At 40.3% G+C, this 24907-nt stretch overlaps 1 long non-coding RNA gene across 1 annotated transcript; it reads left to right on the top strand.

Moving 5' to 3' along the window:
- The first annotated feature begins 492 nt into the window (after positions 1-492).
- On the top strand, positions 493-9913 carry LOC112447868 (uncharacterized). Its single transcript, XR_003036150.2, has 3 exons — positions 493-893; positions 3459-3521; positions 8663-9913. It is a non-coding gene; the product is annotated as an uncharacterized lncRNA (long non-coding RNA).
- Positions 9914-24907: the final 14994 nt, after the last annotated feature.

The raw sequence follows: 24907 nt of genomic DNA, 5'->3' as shown, positions 1-24907 counted from the left end.
ACCTGATGCACGATTGAGTTCTCAGAAGCTAGAACTGGATATTCAGCCTATTAAATTGATCATATCACCAAACATTAGCAAAGTCCTTCATATTCCATTCTTACAAGCAACTCATTATCTGTACAGATTTTTAACAATGCAAGAACTGAAACAAAACAGAAGCTGGGAACACACAGTTTGCTTTGATCTGAAAATTCTATTAGCAAAAGAGCATTTTAAATATTGAACAAGGAATGATGAAGCCCTCCAACTCTTTGGAACTGTCAGTTCCTGCTGATTAGTTTTATTTTCAGCACTGTTTGCAAAGTTTGTCTCAATATAGATAGATAATTGGAGGGAGAATTTTCTGAGTGGGGTCTGAGATCACCAGATCCAGGGCACTCTCTTACACCTTTAAAGACAAAACTAGAGCAAGCACTCCTGATTGATAACTTATTCTTGGCCTGTGGATCCATCAGACTGGTTTTTACCTGGAAGTTGCTAACATAAATGTGTGGTTTAATTTGCATCTCAAATCCAGGACATCTGAACACTTGCTCAAGATCCCCAAGTAAAACAGAGATCATGAGTGGACATAGCAGACTTCATCACCAGCTCCTTTGTGATGGTCTGCAGTGGTGGATGTGACAACATGAAGAACATGCTGACGTCACAATGTGCCCAGAGCCCAGGACCCCAGCAGGAGGACCACAGCCACAACCAAAGGTCACCCAGCTGGCAGTATCAGACCTTTAGTCCCTACCATGTCTCCCAGCACACAACAAATAATTGATTTTGTTGAACAGATGAGACAGCATCACCCTCCTGACAATGAGAGATGATCTGGAGCAAAGGGCATGGAAGAAGGAAACCGTGCTTGTCTGATCACCTACTAGGGCTCATCCCCATGAAATGTGAGAATCCATGGCCTTATTCTGCACAACACACACACACAAAGAACACACACAGAGAACACAACAACATACACACAGCATACAGATGGAGCACACACACACACACACCACACACACAAACAGAACATTTTTTAAGGGAGTAGAGTGAGGGGAGGGCCTTGGTTCCTTTGGGACTGCTGTAATAAAATGCCACAGCCTTGGTAAATTATAAACAAAGGTGATTCTGGAGGCTGAAACACAAGTGTGGTTGGGGTCAGGGTCAGGGCTGGGTCCCTGTGGGCCTCACAGGGAGGCAGACCTCACAGGGAGGGGCTCTGTGGTCCTCTGTAACAGCACTGACCCCATTCTTGAGGGCACTACTCTCACAATGAAGTGTCTCCCTTGGGTCCCACCTCCTAGTGCCATCACATGGGCATCAAGATCTCAACACATGAATCTGGGGGAGACACAAACAGAGCAGGAGCCAAAGTGAACATCCCTGGGCCATACTTTTGACATTGCTTTTTATATCTTTTTACTTAATGAGATAAATTTAAAAGCCAGATGTGATCAACCAGGATTATTATTCTTTTTAAAATTAATACAAACGTTGCACCAACTTTACATACTTGGGATGAATCACCCTTGATTATAGTATATAGTTATTTTTATACATTGTTGAGTTCTATTTGCTAATATTTTATGAAGATTTTTGCATTTATATTCATAAGAGATATTGATATGTAGTCTCCTTTCATTTTTTTTAAATTTATTTTTGAATGTGCTGGGCCTTCATTGCTGTGTGGACTTTTCTTTAGTTATGCAAGAAGGGGCTCCTCTCTGTTTGTGGTGCATGGGCTTCTCATTGTGGTGGCTTCTCTTGTGGAGCACAGGCTCCAGAGCACAGGTTCAGTAGTGGTGGCACACAGGCTTAGTTCTGTGGCATGTGAGAGCTTCCTGGACCAGGGATCAAACCTGGGTCCCCTGCATTGCCATGTGGGTTCTTACCACTGTACCAACCTGGAAGTTCATTATATGATTTCTGTTCTTTTAAATTTGCTACAGTGTGTCTGTGGCCCAGAATGTGGCAGATCTTTGTAAATCTTCCGTGTGAGCATGAAGATAATGTGTGTTCTGCTGTTGCCATAATTCATAGATGTGCATTGTATCCAGCTGATGAAAGTTATTTTGTTGTTGTTGTTATTGTTCAGTTGTTCGGTTGTGTCCAACTCTTTGCCATCTGCAAAGACTGTGGCATGGCAGGCTTCCAGGTCCATAACCATCTCCTGGAGTTAGCTCAAACTCATGTCCATTGAGTCAGTGATGAAGTTATTTTTAATATTTGTTGATTTGGTTGTGTTGGCTCTTAGTTGTGGCATGCAGGATCTTCATTGTGCCATCTGAAATGGTTTGTTGCAGTGAACAGACTCTCTAGTTGGGACACGCAGGCTCATTAGTTGTGGGGTGTGGGCTCTAACGCTTGTGGCTTCAGTGGTTGCAGAACACAGACTTAGTTGCTCTGTGGCATGTGGGATCTTAGTTCCCATGCCAGATTTTGAACACGTATCCCTTGCATTGCAAGGTGAATTCTTAACCACTGTACCACCGCAGGAGTCCCTAGATGTTATTGTTGAGTTGAATTGTGTCCTTCCTGATTTTCTGTCTGATGATCTGTCCATTTCTAACAGGTGCTGAAATCTCCAGCTCAGATAATGGTTTTACCTACGTCTTTTGCAGTTCTATTAGTTTCTGTTTCATGCAGTTTGTCCATCGTTAGGTTCATTCACGTGAAGGATTGTTATGTCTTCCTGATAACTGATCCCTTTATCATTATTTAATGCCCTCTTTAGCCCTGATATTCTTCCTTGATTTGAAGTTTGTTCTCTGTGAAATTAATAGGCTACTCCTGCTTTCTCTTGACTCCTGTTTACATGTGTATTTTCCTTCATCTGTTTGTCCTTATACTCAGCATGGGTTTCCTATAGACAATGTATGATTGAGTCTGCAGTTTTGACCCAGCTTACAGTCAATTATTGGTCATTTAGATCACTGACTTTCAAAGTGATAGTTGATGTAGTTGGATTAGTATCTACCATATTTGTTTCTGTAGTTTATTTGTTGCCATTTTCATCTAATTTTTCTACACTTTTTCTGCCTTTTGTGATTTTAACTGAGAATTTTGTATGATGTTATTTTCTCTCTTTGATTAACATATCACTTAATTTTTTTTTAACTCTTTTTAGTGGTTGTCCTAGAGTTTGCATCATACATTTACAACTCATTGAAGGCCACTTTCAAATAATGTCATAATTCAATGGTAGTATAAATACCTTATAATAACAAAATAATCCTAGTCCATTCCTTCAAGCCTTGAATCTTTGCTGTCATTTTTAAAATTTATATACAAGCATGTTATTTTTTAGTCACTAAATCATGTCCAACTCTTTGTGACCCCATGGACTATAGCCTGCCAGGGTGCTCTGTCCATGGTATTTCCCAGGCAAGAATACTGGAGCAGGTTGCCATTTCCTTCACCAGGGAATCTTCCTGACCCAGGGATCAAACCTGCATCTCCTGTATTGGCAGGTAGATTCTTCACTACTGAGTTACCTGGGAAGCCCATATGCAAGCATACACAAGCATATCTAGGTATGTAATATGTGCTTACATAATTGAATATATTGTTGGTAGTATTATTTAACAAACTGTTATCTGATAAGTGAGAAAAGAAAAATAAAAGTTTATTTTGACTTCATTTATTCTTTCCTCAGAGCTCTTTCTTACTTTATGTAAGCCTGAGTTTCTGACCTTCTCTCTAAACAACTTTTTTCCTCCCCTTCTGTCTAAACAATTTATTATTTTCCTTCTCTAAATTACTTATTTTTACCATTTCTTGCAAGGCAACAAATTCAGTCTGTGTGTGTCTAACAAAGTCGGTATTTCTCCTTTATCTTTGATAGATAATTTTGCAGGGTATGGAATTTGAAGTCGGTCATCTTTTCTTAACACTAAATACTGTACTCCTTGTTTTCATGGATTCTGAGATATCAAATGTAAACCTTAGCTTTGTTCCTCTAGGATGTTAGAGAATGATTAAAGAAAGTTTAAGTGATATAAACAAATTTTAACCCTTCATGAAGCAGTCTCCATTTGGAAAACTACAAAATGGAGGAGAAGGAAAGAAGCTTTTATAAGAAAGAATGAAGAACAAGATGGAGACAAATAGAAAATTTCTGGTTGTCTGGGCAACACAGTCAACCTTGTTTAGGATGAGAGGGAGCAAGGTAATAAGTCTAGAGCAGAGAATTAGCTTGACCTTTCAGGACTGACTGACTGGATATGCAGTGTTTCTGGTCAAGAGGAACATGTCCAGAGACACAAAAGTCATGTAAGTTTCAACTTGCTGTCATGGCTTCCCAGGCAGGAGCAGCTCCATCTTGGACCTAGAAAGTTACTTCAACACCAGAAAAAGTATTTTATTTTTGCTTTCCCCCATCATGTCTTTCAGGATTTCTTGTTTATCTTTGGTCTTATGTAGATTGAGCATAAAATTCCAGCCAGTATCCTTTCATAACCCTAAAAATGATGATGCCATTAAAGTGCTACACTCAATATGCCAGAAAATTTGGAAAACTCAGCAGCGGCCATAGGACTGGAGGGCAACGCCAAAGAATGTCCAAACTACCGCACAACTGTGCTCATTTCACATGCTAGCAAGGTAACCTTCAAAATCCTTCAAGCTGGGCTTCAGCAGTATGTGAACAAGAACTGCCAGATGCACAAACTGCATTTAGAAAAGGCAGAAGAATCAGAGATCAAATTTTCAACACTTATTGGGTCATAGAAAAAGCAAGAGAATTCCAGAAAAACATCTACTTCTGTTTCATTAACTATGCTAAAGCCTTTGAGTGTGTGGCTTACAAAAAAATGCGAAAAATTCTTAAAGAGATGGGACTACCAGGCCATCTTATCTGCTTCCTAAGAGACTTGTATGCAGTCAGCAACAATTGAAGAAGCAACGATTAGAACCAGAGATGAAACAATGAACTGGTTCCAAATTGGGAAAGAAGTACATCAAGGCTGTATATTGTTACCTTGCTTATTTAACTTCTATGATGAGTACATCATGCAAAATGCAAGGCTGGATGAGTCACAAGCTGGAATCAAGACTGCTGGGAGAAATAACAACCACCTCAGGTATGCAGATGATACCAGAAAGTGAAGAGAAACTAAAGAGCCTCTTGATGAGAGTGAAAGAGGAGAGTGAAAAAGCTGGCTTAAAACTCAACATTCAAACAACAAAAATCATGGCATCTGGTCCCATCACTTCATGGTGAATAGATGAGGAAAAAATGGAAGCAGTGATAGACTGTATTTTCTTGGGCTCCAAAATTACTGCTTATGGTGACTACAGCCATGAAATTAAAAGATGCTTGCTCCTTGGAAGAAAAGCTATGAGAAACCTATTAAAAAGCAGAGACATCACTTTGCTGACAGGGGTGTGTATAGTCAAAGCTATGTTTTTTCCAGTAGTCATGTATGGATGTGAGAGTTGGATCATAAAGAAGGCTGAGTGATGAAGAATTGATACTTTCAAATTGTGGTACTGGAGAAGACTCTTGAGAGTTCCTTGGACAGCAAAGTGATCAAACCAGTCAATTCTAAAGGAAATCAACCCTGAATGCTCATTGGAAGGACTGATGCTGAAGCTCCAATACTTTGGCCACCTGATGTCAAGAGCCAACTCGTTGGAAAAGACCCTGATGCTGGGAAAGATTGAAGGCAGGAGGAGAAGGGACAACAGAGGATGAGATGGTTTGATGACATCACTGACTCAATGGACATGAGTTTGAGCAAACTCCAGGAGATAGTGAAAGACAGAAAAGGTTGGCTTGTCTATGGGGTTGCAAAGAGTTGGACACAACTTATTGACTGAGCAACAACAAACTGTTTCATATATTTAACTTGTTTCTTTCTCTCCCCTTTCAGTTAGGCTCTGATGATCCCCAGGTGGGGTTCTCATTCCTAGGCTTCCCCAAGTGCAGCCTTATTAATAAGAACAGAGTGCCCTGTTAGAGCATAAAGGATTTTCTCACTGATTTTTAATGTGAGGGCCTAGTTGAGCTCCTCAGGGTAAACTCCACAATCTTAAAGGTGTCCCTCCATCACTAGGTCCTTCTGGAGTTTTTAACAGTTTGTCGCCACTGAGCTTCCAACAATTCATAAATTATAGTTAAGGCTTTCCTACCCAGGGACTGGCTTCTATGGTACCTTCTACTTGTGTGTCTCCACTCCAGATGTTTTGTTCTCCCATGTGAGATGCAGGAGAGGAACCGAGGTTGGTAGTTCCTGGCCCTAGGGCAGCTAGGCGGTGAGGAAACCTGAGTAAGTTAGTCTCCGTAAAGTGATTTCTCTTGAGTTCAGGTCTGGTGAAGTCCTGTAGCATTGGGAACAAACGATACTCAAACATAAAAGTCAAGAGAAGTCCATGGACAGTATAAGCAAAAGTAACATTCCTTAGTGCCAATAAAAAGTGTGTATTAGGTTTTGACTTGATTTACTGATCATCAATCCTTGAATCAAGAAGACCCCTTGGAAAATAGAATGACTACCCAGTCCATATTCTTGCCTGGAGAATTCCATGGACAGAGGAGCCCATGAGGTTGCAAAGAGTTGGATGCGACTGAAGTGACTGACACTCTTTTACTTACCCAGTGTAATGGAGTAAGATGTCACCAGTGACATTACTTTTTCAATGACATTTATATAATAATAACTTTTGAGGCTTTAAAAATGCAGTTTTGCTAGTCCAACATCATCTTCTCTATACTAAGAAACCACACATTGTAAGCACAAGTTGGGAAGACATCTGTGCAAGTAATTCAGGGAAGCTTGAGAACATGACTGTGTTGGCAAGATGTGATGAACTCCATAGCAAACAAGTGTGTGTGAGTGACTGGTTGTCTTGGAGATGAGATATTCAAGGCCACATAGGAAGACAATTCAGACATTGTCTTGACCAAGGCCTTCCCAACAGGGTGACAGACTCTAAAGAATAAGTAGTCTGTTCCTGGAAACTAGATGAACATCTTCTCATTAGATGTTTGTTTATGTAAGGAATCATTGCCTGAGATACTGAACCACCCTGAATCCTTGACACACTGCTTGTGTGCAACATAGAAACTCAGAAGTGTTGTCTTATGTGACTGTACAAGCCACCTAAAATATTTTAGCAGGCTCAAGGCCACTTCTGCTTTCACTTGGCTCATTTTTCTCGAGAGACCTGTTTTGAAGGTACAGTTTAAATGGTGCCTAAGACCAGAATCTCTTGTTTTCTTTTGTAAAAAGTTATTGGAGTAGAGTTGCCTTACAATGTTGTGTTAGTTTCTACTGTACAGCAAAGCGAATCAGCTCTGTGTATAGCTATATTCCCTCTTTTTTGGGTTTCCTTCTCATTTAGGTCACCAAGGGGGACAGAGGGATGGGACGATTTGAGAGATTGAGATTAACACATATACATATACACTATTGATACTATGAAAAAATAGATAACTAATGAGAACCTACTGTCCAGCACAGAACCTTTTAAATTTTTTTTTCTTTGTTTATGGCTGTGCTGGGTCTTCATTGCTGCACAGGTTTTTCTCTGGTTGTGGTGCTCGGGCTTCTCATTGTGGTGGCTTCTCTTGTTGCATCTCCCGGGCTCTAGAGCACAGGCTCAATAGTTGTGGCACAAGTTTAGTTGCTCTGCAGCAGGTGGGATCTTCCCGGACCAGTGATTGAACTCATGTCTCCTGCATTGGCAAGTGGATTCTTTACCACTGAGCCACCAGAGAAGCCCCCAGAATCTTTTTAGAATACTCTTCCCTCAGCCATTAACACACTCTGGCAATCAGATTGATATACTTTTTAAATTTGTTTCTTTTTCTCTGAGTAAGGGAAGTTAATACTGCTTCAAATATTTTATACAATTAGGTTTTAAATTTCCAGGAGGTAGGCAGGACTTTCCAAACTATGACAGTAAGGGCCAACCACACTTAAATTCATGTATAATCATAACATGCATACATTGTGGAAATGTGCATAAATTATTAATTATAGCTCATTGCTGCTAAGTCACTTCAGTCGTGTCCGACTCTGTGCGACCCCAAAGACGGCAGCCCAGCAGGCTCCCCCGTCCCTCAGATTCTCCAGGCAAGAACACTGGAGTGGGTTGCCATTTCCTTCTCCAATGCATGAAAGTGAAAAGTGAAAGTGAAGTCGCTCAGTCGTGTCCGACTCTTCACGACCCCATGGACTGCAGCCTACCAGGCTCCTCCGTCCATGGGATTTTTCCAGGTAAGAGTACTGGAGTGGGGTGCCATTGCCTTCTCCATTTTCACAAAAGGCAACCCACTCCAGTGTTCTTGCCTGGAGAAACCCATGGACAGAGGAGCCTGGCAAGCTACAGTCCATGGGGGTGCAAAGAATCGGACACAACTGAGTGACTAACACTTTCATTGTCAACTTTTCTTAAGCAGAAAAATCTAGACATCTAGGCATCTTTTGTTCTTACTCTCATAAATTAAAAGACTGCCTTGTTAAAATCTGTTGGAACTGTAGCTTGATCTTCATGGTCTGAGTTTCTGTGGCCTCTTCTCAGAATACCTCCAGCTTAGGCCAGACCTGCTCTGAGTCTCTGCTCAAAACCTGCCATCCCCCACTCTTAGCAGGAATGAGCATACATCTTTACATTAAAGCATCCAGCCATCTCAAGCCCAGCCCCTCAAGAAGTTTCGTCTGTTTTTCAGGGGCTGTAAACCTAATTCCAGAATACTGACCAAGATGACAGCTCTCACAGGAGACAACATCTCCAGAAGACCCAGAAGGCAAGCTCCCAGTATCAGAGACAGGTTGTCCTCTTTTGGTCTGCTCTCCTGAGTCCCCTCCTTGCATCTCACTGTCTTCTCCACTTACTTAAGGATCTAGATTATTAACAGATACGCAAACCTCTTATCCACAGTGTGTATGTTTCCCATCTCTCATTTTTCTTTTGATGCTTGGAGTCAGTCCTTTGTGTGTCTTTTGATTAAGATGCACATTCAATACATTTATTGTTTATGCTTGTGTTCCTTTGAATGACAACCAGCTTCCTCTGATGCTAGTTTATTGCATTAAGAAAGGCGATTTTCTGTGTAATTGGAATCAAGCAATAAGTGCTTTGTAAATGATTAATTAAACAATGGGTCAAATGGCCAGAAAAAGAAAATTTCCATCAAACCTAGACATGAAGGTGTCTGTCTGAACAATAACAACACTTGGCATCTTTGTCACCCATTTTTCACAGAAATAGAGCTTGGGTACCCCTAACTCCTGCTGAACGCAGGACAACAAGCCCTGAGACATGTTTTTCTTAGTATTACTCCATGTCGCTTTGATCAGATGTGTCATCAACAAAATCCAAAATACTGATAAATGGACTTTGTCCCTTCAAGTGATCCAATACAGTGATCTTGAGCAAAAGGAAATAGCAAATCTGACACTAATAGATTCTAGAAAACTGCCAGCAGACCCTTATCATGTATCCACAGCTCACCAAGAAGCAGTGAAGATTGAAATCGCTTCTGTTTGCAGACAGTAGTGTTATGATGTCCATCCTGGGCTGACATGAATGTCAAGGGGGAAGGGCTGAGAGCTTAAAGACATGTGGTTTTGTTTTTACTTCTGATTGGAAAATATACGTCCCCAAGATACATTCCTGTCACCATGTGAAGACTGAGAAAAATGAAAGACATGGTAAGTCTGGCTCCGGGATACGTATCCGTGAAGATCAACTGAAAACACCTGAATTATCAAGACTGTTGAGCAAACTCACTGAAAAATCAGTGAAAACACCCAAACTATCAAGACTGTTGAGCAAACTCGGCTCAGAACTTGGTCTCGTATGCATGAGTATAAAGCTACTGTGTCTCATGTGCTGCCAGGTCCCAAGGAGTTCCCAACCTCACAAGGCTTGTCTGAGAATCTGTCACCTAGTCAGACACTAAAGGCCCATTACTCCACTCTTCCTGTCTAGACTTTTAAGATTCTACTAACGTATTTTCCTTTCTTGTTTCAGCAGATCCAACAAAGTAAGCCTTGTCTGCTCAGCGGGGGTTTCTGATGGTGTTTTGCTAAAGCTGAAAGTTGACAAAAGCTATAAACATAAAAATCAATAGTTTATCTATAGAATAGCAAGGCATGCCTAAAGAAATAAAATTTGGAAGCAATCTTTCCACAATACATAGAGCAATAATAAAATGCTTAGAAAAAATGTTCACAAGAAAGACACAAGACCTGTATAAAGAAAGCAATTGAATTATACTGAAAGAAGTAATGGAAAACGCTAACAAAATGGAAGAGTAGGAGAAGAATAAAAGTGTCAATTTCTGCCAAATTATCATAGAGTCCATACAGTCTTAAAGGATCACAATAGTTTAAAAACATTTAAAAAAAAAAATTAAAAAAAAAAAAACATTTTACCATGTTTAACAATTAGCACCATTCTCAAATTGGTAGCTTTAGATGAAATGAGTGAAGTGTTACATCCATAATTTACTTTGGCAGGTAAAATGATATTAAACTAGATTAGCATCAATCTTTATAAAAATAAATGACTTAATTACATATTCAAAAGCATTTAAATTCAGCTTAAGTCATTCTGATTTGTTTCTTTATATTTTTCATTCTATCTTTTAAAGATAATGCTGAAGTAATATAATTTTCATTGAACAAATCAAAGTGATATACTGAAGGGATGTTTAGATGGAAAAAATTGTCGTATTTTGTAAACTTTTATTACCTTCATTTTAGTAAAATCACTGTTTTCAATTATTTATATAAATATCCCTTCCCTTCAACAGAACAGGAAAGCTGTACAGTGGTAGTCAGCAGTCTTGGATATTTTTGTCAAATTTCAGTCACATAGCACTCATAATTTCACACATTTTAAAGTTTTGTCTTGAAGACCCACATATTATTTGATAGTTTATTGGCATTTGTATTTTTATCTTTAAAAATGTAAGCACATCACACACTCACCTGTCTTGCACTGTTGCTCAGGACTGTTAGGAGGGACTGCAGGAGGGTTCCTGCTTTATCTGAAAACTTGGCAGGGCAGTTAGGCATCCCGAGGGGCTGGAGTGGGGCAGGGCACATGCGGGGCTTGGAGGGGCTGGAGTTAGGGTAGGGCACATGTGGGGCAGGCATCCCGAAGGGCTTGAGTGAGGGTAGGGCACATGTGGGGCCTGGAGGGGCTGGAGTCGGGGTGGGGCACACGTGGGGCCTGGAGGGGCTCTAGGCCCAGAGAAACTGTGGAGGGACTTTGACCATGGTGTTGACTCAGTGATTCACATCAGTACTTATTTATTTTATTTTTACTTTGGTATCTTTATGCTTTTATTTGTATGTTTTGTTAGTGTGATATAGACAAAATGGAAGACCAGTATTGGACTGTGGTAAATTAAGTGACATCATGTCACTTAATGGCCCATCTGGTCTTTGGTGAGGATTATTCTCAACATTATACTCTGTAAAGCTACAGCATCAATTATTGTAAAACTCATTTTACATATGTATGAAAATACAGTATCATGGATCTGAAATGTTTTTGAAACAATCTTATAAGAGATAGAAACTTTTACTTATTTTTTACAAATATTTGTTTATTTATATGCACCTGGTCTTGTTTTTGGCATGTGAGATCTAGTTCCTGACCGGTGATCAAACCCAGGCCCCTTGCATTGAGAGAAAAAATATTTTTTCTCTCTTTTTTATTTCCTTGTTAGCTCTGAATATGGCAACTAAGGTTTCATACAGGAAGATTTGGTCTGGATGTGATTATAGGTCTGGATGTGATGAGGAATTTAACAATAGAAGACTTAGGAGTTTTGTTATGGTAAATAAAGCAAAACAGGAAAAAGGGTAGGTAACACTTTGCTTTAAATGTGAGACAAGTGTAAGTTCAGAAACAAGAGACGTGGTCTCTCCCGTATATATTGAGGAAATATTTTGTGATGGGCCAGACAGGTTCGCATCCCTTGAATTGTACATTCTACTGGGCAGACCCCCTTTTCTGAACCCTAAGCATGCCACTGATGTGTTTTTACTAGAGAATGTGGTTGGACCTGTTTGAGTTGTGTGAATCGGTAGAATCAGGTGAGTCAAGAATGCTTGAGTTCTGACATTCTGCAGCTTATAGGAAGGATTTACAAACAGGTTTTAGTGAATAGATTTCATTCCTCATGTTGCTTCCATTAAATATTGACAGTTCTGTGATGAGGCAGAACCAAACAGGGTCAAAATCACAACATGGATCATTGGAGTTAGTCTCCTTTTTTAAAAAAAAAATGCTTATTTATGTATTTTTTGCTGAGCTGGGTCTTCGTTGCTGCACAGGCTTTTCTCTAGTTGCAGAGAATGGGGGCTCCTCTCTAGTTGCAGTGAGTGGACTTCTCATTGCAGTGGCTTCTTTTGTTGCAGAGCACAGGCTCTAGGGCACTCAGGCTTTCATACTTGCCACAGGTGGGCTCAGTAGTTGTGGCTCCCAGGCTCTATGGTGTGTGTGTTTAGTATTTGTGGCTCACAGGCTTAGTTGCTTCACAGCATGTGGTATCTTCCTGGATCAGTGCTCAAACCCATGTCTCCTGCATTGGCAGGTGGGTTCTTCACCTCTGAGCCACCAGGGAAACCTTGGAGTTAGTCTTTTAATAACTGAGCCTCAAGGATGACAATGGTCATCTTACTTGCATTCATCTCCCTAATAATAATCACTAGTATTTATTGAGTGCTTGGTGTGTACCAGGCATCAGTACACACTTTAAATGCATTATCCAATTTGTTACATAATTGTAACAAAAATATGTTGGATATTGATGTTTAAGGCCCCGATTTCAAGTAAATTGCACTCACCACCATCTATTACTACTCTGTTTCTGTAAGCTCAGTTTCTCTGGCTTAATCCTGTTATCTAAGGCTTGTATGGCACACATCTCAGTAGGTTATAGTTGAAGGGTTTTATTCTAATGTGTTATCATTCACATTTAATATTTTCATGTTATGCCTATTGGTGATACATTTCTTACTGAAATTAGTCCATTTCTATCATGACATCTGGTCCCATCACTTCATGGGAAATAGATGGGGAAACAGTGTCAGATTTTATTTTTTGGGGCTCCAAAATCACTGCAGATGGTGATTGCAGCCATGAAATTAAAAGATGCTTACTCCTTGGAAGGAAAGTTATGACCAACCTAGACAGCATATTAATAAGCAGAGGTATTACTTTGCCAACAAAGGTCTGTCTAGTCAAGGCTATGGTTTTTCCAGTGGTCATGTATGGATGTGAGAGTTGGACTGTGAAGAAAGCTGAGTGCTGAAGAATTGATGCTTTTGAACTGTGGTGCTGGAGAAGACTCTTGCGAGCCCCTTGGATTGCAAGGAGATCCAACCAGTCCATCTCAGTCCTGGGTGTTCATTGGAAGGACTAATGCTGAGGCTGAAACTCCAGTACTTTGGCCACCTCATGTGAAGAGTTGACTCATTGGAAAAGACCCTGATGCTGAGAGGGATTGGGGGCAGGAGGAGAAGGGGACGACAGAGGATGAGATGGCTGGATGGCATCACTGACTCGATGGACGTGAATCTGAGTGAACTCCAGGAGTTGATGATGGATAGGGAGGCCTGGCGTGCTGTGATTTATGGGGTCACAAAGAGTCGGACACGACTGACTGACTGAACTGAACTGAACTGAACTGAAAGAACTACATCTCATGATGTCAACATATTATGTGTGAATTCCATAATTGTAACTTAAATTATGGATGATACTTTGGCATGAATTAATTTTTAAAATTTTGTAATCATATTTTATTTAGTTTTTATGTAAAGCCTTCTCCTGATCATCACTTTCTCCTTTCCTAGCTGTCTGTGATTTTTATGTCTCTTACAACTTAACTTGATTTGTTAAAAAAAATCACAGCATCCAGGTGGCATGTAAAATACTTTCTATTATTTTTAGATAAGAAAAGGAGGAAATGAGTTCCCTGGTAGTCCAGGGGTTAGGGCTCCATGATTCCACCGCCGGGGGCTCAGGTTTGATCCCTGGTCGGGGAACTAAGATCCCACATGCCACCGGGAAACCAAGCCCACAAGCCACAGCCAGAGAAGAGCCATGTGCTGCAAGAAAGATCTAGCACAGTAAAAATAAAAGCATTCCCTCCCTTCTGCACCCCACCACATCCCGCAGCTCTAGGCTGATACATATGTATACTTATGGCTGATTCACATTGTTGGATGGCAGAAACCAACAAAACATTGTGAAGCAATTATCCTTTAAACATTTTTTTTTAAAGTGATATCAGGCACCCCCACACCCCCCCCCAAAAAAAAAATCACTGAAATACGTAATGAAGGTATATGGGTCAAAATTCAATTATTTGAAAAAATAAAAATACATAAATTTAAATGAAAAAACTATAATGTCATGAATTTTGCTTTATCTTCCTGGCTTATGCATTAACCCTTTCTCTTCCCAGTAGTTGGGGGTGGAAATCTCATGAACTGAAACAATATATTCAAGAAAGACAAGTATTTGAGAAGAATATCACAGCAAATTTACAGATATTTATTGGCTTCCGCAGATTCAATAGTTAAATCACGTGATGAATTTTTCCTTTTTCTCTCATTAACACTTTCTAAATGACCCAAGATGCTGTCATTGGCAATTCACATGGAGCCTGGCTATTTTTAATTATTGGATCAGAATTCAGAAAGACAAGTGAATATATATGCATGTGTTTGTGTATTCATTAAAGCTTCCATTTAAAATTTCAGAATCAGTAGTAAGTGAATACATTAACTCTTTTGCTCTGGTCTACTTTCAATATTGGGGGTCTCAGTCATGAGACTGAGAGTCATTTAGTCTCTCAGTCATGTCCGACTCTTGCAACCCCATGGACTATACCCACCAGGCTCCTCTGTCCATAGGATTCTCCAGGCAAGAGTGGGTTATCATTCCCTTCTCCAGGGGATCTTCCCAACTCAGGATCATTCCCTCCTCCAGGAGATGAAACTGCATCTCCTAAATTGGCAGGTGGATTCTTTACCACTGAGCCACCAGGGAAGTCCATTTTCAATATTAAATTCTACAATTACTGTGTATTTTTCAGCTGAAGAAAGTAACCCAGAATCAAATTTTTATATTTTTCTATTAATGAAACAATAGTTAATATGATGAAACAAGGGTAAAGTCATCTTTGAAACTGTGTATCAGAGAAGAAATACCTCATTAAATTAACTTTTAACACAAGATGTCCCTGCAGTGGTGATCTGACATTAATTACAGTTGTATTAAAACTACAGAGTGTGTGCACAAGACTGTTTCAGAAGAAAGAAAAACTTGTAACTATGCATCTAGGTATATCTTCCCTTCCTGAAGTTGCAGTGGCTTTCAAAAATGCATGTCCCAGAATCGATTTTCAGGTGTGCACAGTTTCAATCATTAATCAGTACTGAATCCTGGGAAATAAATCCTTTCTTAGATGCACTCATCTTAACCACCAACATCATCCTTGACTTTAGTTACATGCAAACATCAACCTTTCACCTCACTGTCATCTGCCTTTGGATCCACATACATTTCTGGTATTTTTTGAGACCAGAAAAGCCTAAAGAAGAAGAAAGCCCAACAAATAAGTAATTATGTTGTTTTCTCCATGTGTGCTTGTGAATTGGCAGAAATTTCTCATTTTTCCCATGACCTGAATTTAGTTTTCCCTTAGTGACTTTTTCTTCACACCTTTAAAAATGTGCTGAGTTTTATCACAGAAAATACTGCTTTTCAATGAACTCCAATCTCTTCTGTGAAAACTCTCAGAAATGTTTGGCCTTCTGTGAATAAAAGAACAGAAACCACCTAGGACAAATCTGAAACTGTAATATCTGAATGCTGTTCTGCACAAAGAAATAAGCAAGTGTTTTAGAACAAGAAAATGGTAATGTAATAAAAATAAGGATGGGGGTCACAGAAGAATCAAGCAGTAAAGTTAGAAGACATGTTTTAGCTTGAGAAAGCAAACATAAGACTTAGATAATCCAATGTTGGTGCTCCAACAAGTTAGTTAGTGCACTTTCAGGGTGAAATGCAGATTGCTTTGTTTAAAGATGCTTCTTTCTATTTAGACAGACATCTTGATGCCAAATACAAGTGGAAGATATCTAAAAGTCACATTATGTGTACACACTGATGATATCATCCCCGTAGTTTGAATAATTCTGTGTTTGTGTATTTACATAAAAAATTTCACTGGAAATCCAGAGCCACAACTAAATTTGTCCAAAAGGTCAATGGCGTTGATGGGTAAGAAGCAAAGTCAGGTGAGTCAGCTGCAGAACAGAGCAGAAACTATTTTAAAGTAAACACCAGTTTAAACTATTTTGACTATGGCATTTGTTTTGCATGAATAAACATGATATTGTTTCATTAGACAATTTAAAAACATCAAAAAGAAAACAGCCTTTCAAATAAACGGCTTAATGTCCATTTGAAATAGCATTGAAATAAAAAGGACAATAAGTTAAAAAAAGATAAGAATCAATAAAAACACGATGTTTGTGAGGAGATGAAAGTACCCACTTTTTGTTTAAATAATGTATTGGTTGGATATTGGCTCTGATTACTGCATTCAGCAGTTGCACCCACAGCACTGAGGCTGACTTCCAGTGTACTGTCAGGGCTGGGTCACCAGAACCAGGTGCTGGGGTTTGACTTGTAAGGCTTTGTGTTGCCCCATCTCAGCGAGGACCACAGGGGATCATGGGAGACATTCAGGGCCTCGGGCAGAACAGGGTGAGGATGAGCATGGCCGCTCTAAGTAGATGTGCTGGTGATAACTCACATCCTAAGATGCAACTTCAGAGGCAGATATTATTGAATGGTACAAAAAAAAAAAAAAATAGCCTTGATATGAAATTAACCCTCAGCCCTCATTACTGTGTATAAAATAGATAGCTAATGAGAACCTACAGTATAGTGCAGGGAACTCTATTCAGTGCTTTGTGGAGACCTAAATGGGAAGGAAATCCATAAATGAGGGGATTTATGTATAAGTATAACTGATACACTTTGCTGTATGGTAAAAATGAACACACCATTGTAAGACAGCTATACCACATTAAAAAAAAGAAAACTGCATATAAGGCACTTGTGTAGGCTTTAGGGTTGCAAGCATTGGATAAGCAATCAAAACCTGTCCTCATGGAGCTCAAGTTGCAGTGGGGAGAAAGAGAAGATGGGGGATTAATAAATCCATAAACAAAGGAAACTGCAGAGATATATGTCGTTAAGTACTGTGAACAAAACAGGCAGGGAAGCGATTTGGGGAATTTCTGGTGATAATACAGTGTAAAGATGGCTAAGGGTATCTCTCTAAGAAGGTAACATTTGAACAACAGCCTGAGAAGGCAGGAGCTCCGTGTATGCCAGAGACAAGGGCACACTTGTGGAAGCATGTTCTCAGGAGAGGGAACAGAACCTGCAAAGACTCAGAGGCAGGGGCACAGAAAGGAAGCATGTCTGTCTGGGGCCAGTGAGAGGAAGCAGGATAGAGGAGGTGCAGGCTTGCAGGTTATTTATTGTGACGACTGTGGCTCCTGCTCCAAGTGACAAGAAGGCTTTGGAGGGGGTGGCAAAGAGACACTTCATTGACTTATGAACAGCTGGTAGATTTACATTTGGCCTCCACTTCTGTCCCACAGGAGATTTGTATTAAGCTTCTAACATAATACTATGGCTTCTTAGGTGATGCAGTGGTAAAGAATCCATTTGCCAGTACAGGAGATGCAAAAGACACAGGTTTAATTCCTGGGTCAAGAAGATTCCCTGGAGAAAGAAATGGCACCCACTTCCAGTATTCTTGCCTAGGAAATCCCATGGACAGAGGAGCCTGGCCAGGTAGAGTTTATGGGGTTGCAAAGAGTTGGACATGACTGAGCGACTGAGCACACTGTCAAATGAAGAAAAACATTAGCGATGCTCAGGGGTCCAGGGGCAGCTGGAGAATGTGTGGACTGTGTCTCATGGATGTTAAACCATCTTAGGAGATGATGCACACTTCCTCTAGTATACAAACCCTTCTGTTACCACATAACTCTAAAGAGACTTTCCCATTTTCATATATTTCATGTGAATGTATTTTTTCTGTTGTATAGAATGTAATTTAGTAATAGCACACTTTATTGATCATTAGAAAATATTTGCTTAAGAGAAAGTTAATTTTTAAAAGCAGATAAACACTTAGCAAAGATCATTAAACTAATTTATTTTTAAACTCCCTTCTTAGAGTAGGTAAGTCACTACAGTGAATAAATGTATTATTCATACTTTTCAGAACTGTCATAGTTTTGCTATTTAAGACTTATAGCATGGACCTCTTCTTGTTTGCTTGTTTGGTTTTTACTTTATTTTATATTTGGCTATGCTGGGTCTTCATTGCTGCACTCAGGCCTCGTCTACCTGCTGCAGGTGGAGGCTACTACTCTCTGCTGCTGCTGCTTGTGCTAAGTTGCTTCAGTCGTGTGGACTCTGTGTGACTCTCTAGTTCCCCGTTAAGTGTGTGGGCGTCTCCTTGCGGCAGCTGCTTTTTTGTTGTTGTGAAGCATGTTGTGGGCTCTAGGTGAAGGAAAGTTACACAGCTCAAAATAGCCTAGAGTTAAAACTCCCCTCCGGGTCCTCCCCACCATTCTATGCAAAACAAAGAACTCTTTAACCCGAAGAAAAAAATGGACATTAAGGCTGATTACGACCAGCTCCCAGCCAGTCCAGCCTCTGGCAGACCTCCAGAATTCCTTGCCCCAGCCGTTTAAGAGATAACTAACCCGAACAACCTTGGAGAACAACAGGCCCCCTTAAGACAGTAGATTTCCACATGTATGCCTATATATACTTACTCTTTTCTTGGGTTAGTGACTGCTGCCCTTTCTCGCATCATTAAAAGTGATCTGTTCCTGTACGGTGCCAGTCTCATTCTTTTTCCAAACCTTGCCTTCTCTAACTCCTTTACTCTATACTTGGGGCACAGAGTTACATGCCTAAATATGATAATTTCCGCATTTCAGACAGGTAACTCAAGGTGCAGAGTTTCCTGCCTGAAATACAAAATTCTCCACCTTTCATTCTAGAAAGTTGGGGTGCATAGTGTTCTGCCTGAAATAAATTTTCCTCATTTTAGGCCAGTAACTCAGGGCATAGAATTTCCTGCCTGAAACCTGACATTTTCCGCATTTCAGTCTGGAAACTTGGGGCACAGAGTTGCCTGTCTGGAAAATGAAATCCTCATTTCACTGGAAAACATGGGGAGCAGATTTTCCAGCCCAAAATGGTTCATCCTGGACCATAAAATGATTAACTTGAATCCTGAAGAAGGGCAGATCACCATACAAATAGTTTCCTTTACATAGATTAGGGAAACAATATCTGAGTATAACATACTGGTTTGTCAAGTAGGTTCTGAGCCCTGAGGCGGAACGACTTGAAGATAGAGTTTGGGGTAATTGCATAGTATGTTAGCATAGCTTAAGACAAACATTTCCATAAGAAAAAGGCATTGGTTATCTCTAGGTTTGGGAATAGTTAACTTCAGGTGAAACCAGGTGTCATTATGGCAACACAGTATTTTAAGAGAAACCTCTTTTTAAATTTGTATAGAGAAGGAAAAAATATCGCTAGTTTGTTTCCTCCTGCCGCTTAAGAGAGAGAAAAATGTCTGACACTTGCAGGCTATTTCCTCCTTTTGGAGACCCCTGGCCTTCCTGCCTGTTACCCTCTCAGTATTAAACTTTCCTCATTTCAGCCCAGAAATTTGGGGCACAGATTTCCTGCCTGGCATATATGACATTTTACACATTACAGCCCTCAGCCTTGGGGTGCAGTTTCCTGCCTGAAATATGACACTTTCTGCATTTCAGCCTGGAATCTTGGTGTATAGAGTTTGCTGCCTGATTTATGCATTTCTGCCCCAAACCTTGGGGTGCAGAGTTTCCTGCATAAAATATTAAAAATATCTGCATTTCACTCTGGAAACTTGGGCAGAGAATTACCTGCCTGAATAATGAAATACTCCGTATTTCAGCCTGGAAACTCGGGCCACAGAGTTCCTGACTGAATTATGAAATTCTCCAAATTTCATCCTGGAAAGTTGGGACACATAATTTCCTGCCTGAAATATGACACCTTTAGCATTTCAGCCCAGAAACTTGGGGTGCTGAGTTTCCTGCCTGAAATATGAAAACCTCTGCATTTCAGCCCATAAACTTGGGGGTGCAGAATTTCCTGCCTAAAACATGAAATTCTCTGCCTTTCAGCCTGGAAACTCGGGGCACAGAATTTCTTGCCTGAAATATGAAATTCTCTGCATTTCAGCCCAGGTTCTTGGGCCATAGAGTTTTCTGTCTGAAATTCTCCTCATTTCACCTGGAAACATGGGGTGCAAATTTTCATGCCCAAAACGAGATTTTTTGTATTTCAGCCCAGAAACATGTGGTGCAGAGTTTCTCACCCAAAATTTGAAATTTTACATATTTCAGCCTGGAAAATAGGGATGCAGAGTTTGTACTAGCCAAGAGTTTGAAATAGCCAAGAAACATGCTTTTGTGAACCCGGAATTGGGCCCTTATGGCAAAAGCAATATTTTCTACCTGTGGAAGCTGGTTCACACTTGTTCATTTTTCTCTTCATTCCAACAACAGCTTTGGTCAAGTTTTTGGATTATCTGTAAGAAATAAACTGCTTGCCACTTCTTTCTGGGAAATCACCTGACAGTACTGTTTCAACTAATCAGGGTATGAAAGTTTGCGGCTACGAGCCATGAATGATGCCAGGATTCATGGCCTCTGGAAGAGAGGAATTCGATCCAGAGCCAAAGACAAGGCTCGATCTCTCAGAGCTTTTGTGTCAATGTTTTATTAAAGTATAAAAGAGATAAAGCTTCAGACATAAACAACAGAAGGGGACAGAAAGAGTGCCCCTTTGCTAGTTTTTTAGGTGTTTTATACCTGTTAGCAAGCTGCTAACCAGATAAAAGAAACACCTCAAGACTAAGAGAGTTGTACCTGGTCCCTCTCTCACAACATACATTTTGAGATATCATTGCCACAAGGGGAGTCATCTCTGGTTGTAAAACAATTGACATCAATGTTAAAGATAGATTCTAAAGCAAATACATAGTTTTATTAACATAGTTTAAGAAGAACATTTCCATAAGAAAAACACATTGTTTAGGTGAAGGTTTGAGAAAAGTTAAGTTCAGGTGGAACCGGGTGTCATCATGGCAACACATGATTAGAAGAAGTTTCCTGTAACTTTGTATAGAGAAGGAAAAAAATGTCTGCCACTTGCAGTTTATTTCCTCCTGCTAATTAGGGACCTCTGGCCTTCCTACAGAGGCTGCTAACCCTCTCAGGTAACAACTGGTATGGCAATCAACACTCAAAGAACACCTTCCCATGACCTCTTTTCTAATGGAATGGTACAGTGTTTTCTAGCTGTGTCTTTACAAAGCTTTGAAAACACCAGAAAACATGTTTTTGTGAACCTGGGAATTGGGCCCTGATGACTAAAAAAGTATTTTCCATGTGAATGCTTGATAGTTGCAGCCTCAATCCTGCCAGAAAATTACACTTACTCATTTCTTTCTTCATTACCACAACAACTTTGGTTTAGTTTTGAGTTTTCTGAAGGGAACAGTCTGCGTGTCACTTCTTGCTGGGAAGTGATTTGATAGTACAGATTCACTAATTAGGAAGCAAAGGTATGGCAGTCAACACCCACAGAACTCTCTCTTCTGACATCCTTTCTCATGGAAAGGTACATTGTATCCCAGGAGTGTCTTTACACAGCTTTGAAACTGCACCAAACATGTTTTTGCGAACCTGGGAATAGGGCCTGATGGCGTAAGAAGTATTTTCCCACTATGAAAACTGGATAGCTGTAGCCTTAAACTTGCACTAAAACACATTGGTTCATTATTCTCAACAACAGCTTTCACCATGATTTTGAGTTTTCTGAAATAAAAAGGATGCTTCCAACTTCAGGCTGGGAACTCATCTGACAGTAATTTCTAGTGATTTTTAGTGATTTCACCTAATCATAGTAACAACAGGTATGGCAGTCAACAGTCACAGAACACTCTCCCCTGCCATTTTTCTCATGGAATGGTACAGTGTGTCCTAAGTGTGTCTTTACACAACTCTGAAACAGCCAGGAAACATGCTTTTGTGAACCTGGGAATTGGGCCTTTATGGTAAAAGCTGTATTTTCCACCTGTGGAAGCTAGATAACTGCAGCCTCAGAGCTGCCAGGAAAACACATGGATTCATTTTTCTTTTTATTACAACAACATCTTTGATCAAGTTATTGAGTTTTCTGAAAGAAACAGGGTGCAGGCTACTTCTTGCTCAGAAGTCACCAGACAGTACTTTTTCATCTAATCAGGGAAACAACAGGTATGGCAGTCAACAATCACAGAACGCTCTCCCTTGACCTCTTTTCTCATGGACTGGTACAGTGTTTCCTAGGTGTGTTTTTACAAAGCTCTGAAAATGAAGGGAAACATGCTTCTTTGAACCTGGTTATTGGGGCCTGATGGCAAAATAAGTATTTCCCCACTGTGAAAGCTGAGTAGTTGTAGCCTAAAACCTGCTATAGAAACATATTGGTTCATTGTTCTCTTCATTACAGAAGCAGATTTGGTCTAGTTTTTGAGTATTCTGAAAATAATGAGCTGGTTTCCACTTCTTGCTGAAGTCATCTGACAGCACAGTTTCAGCACACACAGAACACTCTCCCCTGATGTTTCTTTCTCATGGAATGGCACAGTGCTTCCTAGGAGTGTCTTTACAAAGCTCAGAAAGCTCCAGGTTCGTGCTTCTATGAGCCTAGGAACTGAGGCCTGATGGCAAACCAAGAATATTCCCACTGTGAAAGCTGGAGAACTGCAGCATCAGTCCTGACAGAAAAACACTCTGGTTCTTTTCTCTCATCATTACACCAACATCTTTGGTCTAGTTTTTGAGTTATCTGAAAGAAACAGGCTGCTTGCCACTTCTTGGTAGGAAGTCATCTGGAAGTACAGATTCACCTAATCAGGGTAACAACATGTAAGTCAGTCAACACTCACAGAACACTCTACTGTCATCTTTCCATATGATGGTACAATGTGTCCTAAGTGTGTCTTTACACAACTCAGAAACTGCCAGGAAACATGCATTTGTGAATCTGCAAACAAACAAAAACAAGTAAAAGCTGTCTTTCCCACATTTATAAAATGGATAATTGCAGCCACAATCCTGCCAAGAAACAGACTGGTTCGTTTTTATCTTCATGATAACAACTTTGGTCAAGTTTTTGTGTTTTATGTAAGAAACAGGCTGCTTGCCCCTTCTTTCTGGGAAGTCATCTGACAGTTCAGTTACACCTAACCAGAGTAACGACAGGTTTGGCAGTCGACATTCACTCACAGACACTCCCCCCGGCTTCTTTTCTCACGGAATGACGTATTGCATCCTAGGAGCGTCTTCAAATAGCACCAAAACTACAGGGAACACTGCGTTTCTGTGAACCTGGAAATTGGGGTCTGACGGCAAAATCAGCACTTCCCCCAGTGAAAGCTGGACAGTTGCAGCATTAAACTTGCCAGAAACTCCCTGGTTTATTTTGCTCTCCCTTATAATAGCTTTGGTCGTGATGACTTTGAGTTTTCTGAAACAAAAAGGATACTTCCAGCTTCTTGAGGGGAAGTCATCTGACAGAACAGTTTACCCTTATCAGAGTAACAACTGGTATGGTAGTCAACATTCACAGAACACTCCCCCCCTGACACTTTTTCTCTTGGAATGATACAATAAGTCCTAGAAGTGTCTCACACAGCTCTGAAACTGCAGGGAAACATGTTTTTGTGAACCTGGGCATTGGGGCCTAATGGCAAAAGAAGTGTATTTACCCAGTGAAATCTGGGTAGTTTCAGCCTCATACTTGCCAGAAAAACATACTTCTTCATTTTCCTTTTCATTTCAATCACATCTTTGGTCATGATTTTGAGTTTTCTGAAACAAAAAGCAGGCTTCTGACTTCTTGCTGGAAAGTCATCTGACAGTACCTAATCAGAGTAACAACAAGAATGGCAGTCAACACTCACAAAACACCCTACCCCCTGACATTTTTTTTTTCTCTCATGGAATGATACAGTGTTTCCTAGGAGTGTCTTTACAAAGCTCTGAAAACGTAGGGCGACATGTTTTTATGAACCTGGGAATTGGGGTCTGATGCCCATTGTTGAGGCTTGAGAGTTGCAGATGAACCTGCCATAAAAACACGTTGGTTCATTTCTCTGTTCATTGCCAACATTTGCTGGATCATAGAAAAAGCAAGGGAATTCCACTTGCTTGGAGAGGCAACCCACTCCAGTATTCTTGCCTAGAAAACCCCATGGACGGAAGATCCTAGAGGGCTACAAGAGTCGAACACGACTGGAGCGACTTTGCATGGTTATTTCCCTTCCCCCAGATCAGTTAGGCTGTTAATACCCCAGAAAATTAGGCTCCTGTTAACTAGTTTCTTCTAAGAGCAGGCCTTGTTAAGAACAGGATGCTCTGGTGTATTTCAAAATGGTCCACCCACTCAACTCTCCAGGTCAGAAACACATTTTCCCCCAGGATTTACCATAAGAGCTTGGTCAAGCTCCTAGTGGTGAATCTCATGAAACTGTGGGAACTCTCCAAAGATTTGGTCTTCTGGGGTTTTTAACTCTCAAAGTTGTTCACACTGAGCCTCCTGCAATTCATCGATTACAGTTCAGTGTTCACAAATAAGGCGGTTTCTATTCATGAGTCTTTGCTCTCTTAAGTTGAGACTTTCTGAATTCATCTGTCTGTGTCTCTAATCTTGAGGACAGGCAGTGACTTGTTCCCCCATGTCTTATGGACCCAAGAATAGTTTTTGAGTTTTCAGTCTCTTCAGTTTTTTT

Source organism: Bos taurus, chromosome 8 (genome assembly GCF_002263795.3).
Source record: "Bos taurus isolate L1 Dominette 01449 registration number 42190680 breed Hereford chromosome 8, ARS-UCD2.0, whole genome shotgun sequence".
In the NCBI taxonomy this organism is placed as follows: Eukaryota; Metazoa; Chordata; class Mammalia; order Artiodactyla; family Bovidae; genus Bos; species Bos taurus.
This window is presented reverse-complemented; position numbering and strand designations above follow the sequence as displayed.